A 4,468-nucleotide genomic window follows, 5' to 3' on the forward strand; every position below is an offset into this window, starting at 1 on the left:
ACTCTTTTGAGCTAGAATGACATCCATTTAATCTGGTGTCTACCTTTGGGTAGATGTTAATGATTTGCAAAAGCATGAGTCTTAATCTACAGAGCCAGTTGTTGGAGAAGTGAACCATGAGCTATAAATGAAAGCTCAGGGACCTAGGCACACTTTATTTTGTCGGTTGGGTGATAAAGTTCTGGCTTTGAGCAGACCTTGGTTGTGCCTTGCCTCATCCCTCCCCAACCCTTATACTCTTCGGCCCAGCTGCCACCACATAGATTGTGACTGACAGATCTACATGTACAGAAAAGAACATTAGGTCCTAATGAAATGCTCCCATACACTTGGTACTATGACTCTAACAAGCCGTAACAACATTAATTGGCTGGAGGCAAGCTTCCTCAAGCCTGAGAATCTGGTTCTCTCTCATCCTCCTAGATATTTTTTGAGTTTGCTTGAAGTTCAGGTGGTTGTAGACATGCAGCGGCCTTCAGATTAGGAAGGGAATTGGTTAGAACACTTGTCTTTGAAAGTGTCAGAAATCCAGTCTGCAGTAGCATAAACAAAGTAAAATGCGTGAGAGAGATGCTGTTGCTTATCCCCTGAAATGACTGACTGAGAAGAGGAGGGGTTGTCCTCAGCACGATTCAGTCCAAGAACAGGCACATCAGGACTCCTTCTTCGTCTCTCATTTCTGCTTCTTTCTGCTTCTCGCCCTCTTCCCTTCAGCTGACTGACTCCATGCAACTGCAGGAATCCAAGATCTTCCAGTTGTACAGTCTAGTGACCAGAGAGGAAAGAAAACTTGCTCCAGATCTTGTGACAAACCCAGGGGAAGATTTTCATTGACTCAAACCAGTCATGTATCTAAATGTAGGGTGGGATTGTGGGATAGCAAATTGACAGCTCCCACCAGAAATAGGTGTTTCCTAAAAAAGCAAGGGAGGTGATAGTCTGAGCACATAAAATAACACATTTTCACTGAGGGGGAGAATGAAAGCCTCCACATGCTTTGCAGGAACAAAATTCACCCCTGCTGAGCTGTCAGGGGATATGACCCTTCACTCCCGTCCAAATATATGAGTGCCACTTGATACCTTTAGATTATTCCCTTTTGCCAAGTCCACAAAACTGGCACTTCTCGATTTTGTAACCTCAAATAAAAGTGAACCCCATGATGTTTCCAGGTTCAGCTTAATTCCAACCAGTTGTCACTTCCTCCACCTAGGAGCTGGTATGGAAATAGGTATTAGGCCTCTGCTGCTTTGTGTTATGGCTAATGCACAAGAGAGATCCTTTTCTAGAACCAAAGAGCCCTAGTTACACCACAGAGGATGAAGAAAGACTGCAGGGGACCAACTGGTTTTCGTTTGGACCACAATTAAGAGAAGGTTCACTTGCTCCAGTGATTTTAAAATCAGCTCTGCTCCAAAGCACTTGGGTTATGTATTTGCCATCTTGCAGAAAGACTCAGTATTTGAGATTCAAGCCAAATGCTCTTTAGCCCACTTATAAAAGACACTGCTGCCCTGGGCCCTGCCGGCTGACTGGGCTGGCAGCCAGTTCCGAGACTGACCATGATAGCACATGCCATTTAATATGCAGGGAAGAATGGTGACATGGTTTAGATTAGGAGCAATGCTAACCATGTACCAAATACCTTTCACACGGTCCAGGCACTATTTTTTCTTTAGCCAACTTTCTCTCATTGTTAAATAGCAAAACTTCACACTTTATTTTATTTTTAAAAGCATTTTATTTATTTATTTATTTTTATAGAGATGGGGTAAGGAGGAAGAAAGAGAGGGAGAGGAGCATTGATATGAGAGAAATGTTGACCTGCTGTCTCTCATATGGGCCCTGACTGGGGATGGGGAATCAAACTGGTGCTTTTTGCTTTGTGGGCTGATACCCAAGCAACTGGTCAGGGCAAAAAAATTTCACATTTTAGAAGGAACAATTGCTTATATTATTTCACTATTTAATAAGCTGATGGGTAGCATATTATCCCTGCAGATTCAAAGATTAAAAAATCAATACCCTGGAAAAAATGTAATAAAATTCTGAAGACTATGGGAAGATTAGGAGTGACTAATTTGGTGACTTTAAATTTCATGAGGAAGGCTTTTTTTTTGTTTAATTTTGTGTTTTTCTATTTTCTATCTAGCGTTAAACACTCATCAGATATGCCTGACACACAGTAGGTACTCATCAGATATTTATTGATGAATAAATAAGTAAATGAATATATTAAACTTTCTAGGAGGAAGAACTGACCAATGATTAAAATAAAAATCCATGCAAAACCAAGTTTAAATATGTGCTTTCCTACAAAGGGAGTTCATCACATAAGAGGAAAATTGATCTAGTTTTCTCTGTTCCCAATTTTACCTGGAATGAGAAGTGGAAGTTCCAAACCCTCGGATAAATGAATTGTCCTTGCAACGTGTCTATCTTACCACAAGATGCTAGATGTTGTAGGATCCCCACGTGCCAGTTTTCCAGCTGTAGCTTCTCAACTAAAGTGTTTCAGGATAAATTTGGTTAGTTTTTAGTCACATGTACGACCCAAGTGACGATACGTTACTCAGAGTAACTCAGAATCCTCACATCAGTTTTAGTATTTATAAAATTAGGACAAGTTAGATATGAAATTAGATATGAAATGTAATTTGTGGGGGCTCAGTACAAAATGAAACTGTGGAGACCTTGTTCAAAGATGATTAAAAATCCAGACAGTGACAGCACAGCATTAAACCATGCATAGGCCCTTCTGAGCTGGGGACCTACGGGACTGCATGGGTGGCATGCCCACAAAGCTGGCCCTTAGAAACTCCTTGTTTTCTGGAGACTCTTGAAGCACTGGTGAGTTCATATTCACAGCAAGACCCTACTGGAATAGCCCACTGGGCCATTTAAATATTTCAAACATGGTGATGAGCAGCAGGAAAATGTGAGGTGCTGGCGTAGGGGAGACTGGAACCTAGGATCACTGTCTCCCAGTCTGAGGCATCCTCCAGCAGCGAGATCACAGCTGAAAATTCCAGGGACATAACTTGCTTCCACTCACTATTAGAATAATGTTCTTGGATCTTACATTGAATTTTTAGCATTTTGCTTTGGCGTAACCTGAGAGTTATATATCTAGGCCACTTAAAATGTCTTCAATAAGTAACAACCTTTATTTGTGGTAAATACTTTAGGAAAATGTATTCTATTAATCTGAAAATCCATCACAAAAAGAAATTTCAATAACTCACAATAACTCTGCCCTGATTTGGTTTGAGTAGATAGCATTAAAATAATGATTTACAAGATGATTTATATGCAATTAATTTTGGATTTATTGTAATGATTTTTTTTGGTTTATTGAGCTATAATTTGCATATAGTAAAAATCAACATTTTTTGGTGTACAGGTGATGAATATTCACAAACTTACACAGTCAGGCAATTGCCTGTACAATCAAGATACAGAACATGCACAGCACCCCCAAAGTTTCCTTCAAGCCCCTTCAAGGTCATTCACCGTCCTCACCCCAGACCCTGGGAACCACTGATATTTTGTCTTTCCATTTTTGCCTTTTCTGGAATACTATATGAAAGAAATAATTTACATGAAAGTCTTTTAAGTTGGCTTATTTTACTTATTATAGTATTTGCTTTACACCCTCACCAGCAGTATTTAGTAATTATCTTTTTAAAAAAGGCTAATAGGTATTCAGTGGCGTCTCATTGTGGTTTTAATATGCATTTTCCTAATCACTGATGATAGTAGGCATTTTTTTTCATGTGCTGTTTACTCCGTGTATCCTCTTTGGTAAGGTATGTTGTTCAAATCTGTTTCCTATTACTTTCTATTTATGAAATATGTTTACATTTTAACTTTTTCCTAGCTTAGTAAGATATAATATGTATAACATTGCATAATTTTAGGGTGTTAAACATAATGACTTGGTATATGTATACATTGCTAATAATCACCACAGTAAATCTAGTTACCATCCTTTGCCTTACATAAATATAACTTTTCTTTTTTCAGTGGGAACCAAATCATCAGAAAAGATAGCTATCATCATGGTTTTATTCAAATGATAGTGTAAGAGGAATGGAAAAGACCTGAGAGCCCCACTTGCCCAGGAATAGACTAGAATGAAGGCTGCCCCAACACTCAACTTCCTCTTATGATTTAAAAAATGTATTTTTCATCTAGTACCCCACATTTTTCATGGAAGAGTTTGTGGGATCACTTATGGTACCAGCAGGACATTTTGGCAGTGCTTTGCCAGGAGACCTGCCTTGGGGCAGAGGATGTCCTCCTCACAGCTCTGGACCACCATGAGAGCTCTCGGTACCCCGCTATCTTTCCAGGTGAGTGCGATGCAAACAAGGGAAAGGAGGGTTCCAAGGAGGCTAGTGTGAGCCCCTGCGAATCGCTCCTCCTTGTCCATACACTGCCTTTTCAGAGGCTCTGGTGGCTCTGC

This window comes from Phyllostomus hastatus, unplaced genomic scaffold (assembly GCF_019186645.2).
Source record: "Phyllostomus hastatus isolate PE091 unplaced genomic scaffold, TTU_PhHast_1.1 phas_scaffold_21, whole genome shotgun sequence".
NCBI classification, from domain to species: domain Eukaryota; kingdom Metazoa; phylum Chordata; class Mammalia; order Chiroptera; family Phyllostomidae; genus Phyllostomus; species Phyllostomus hastatus.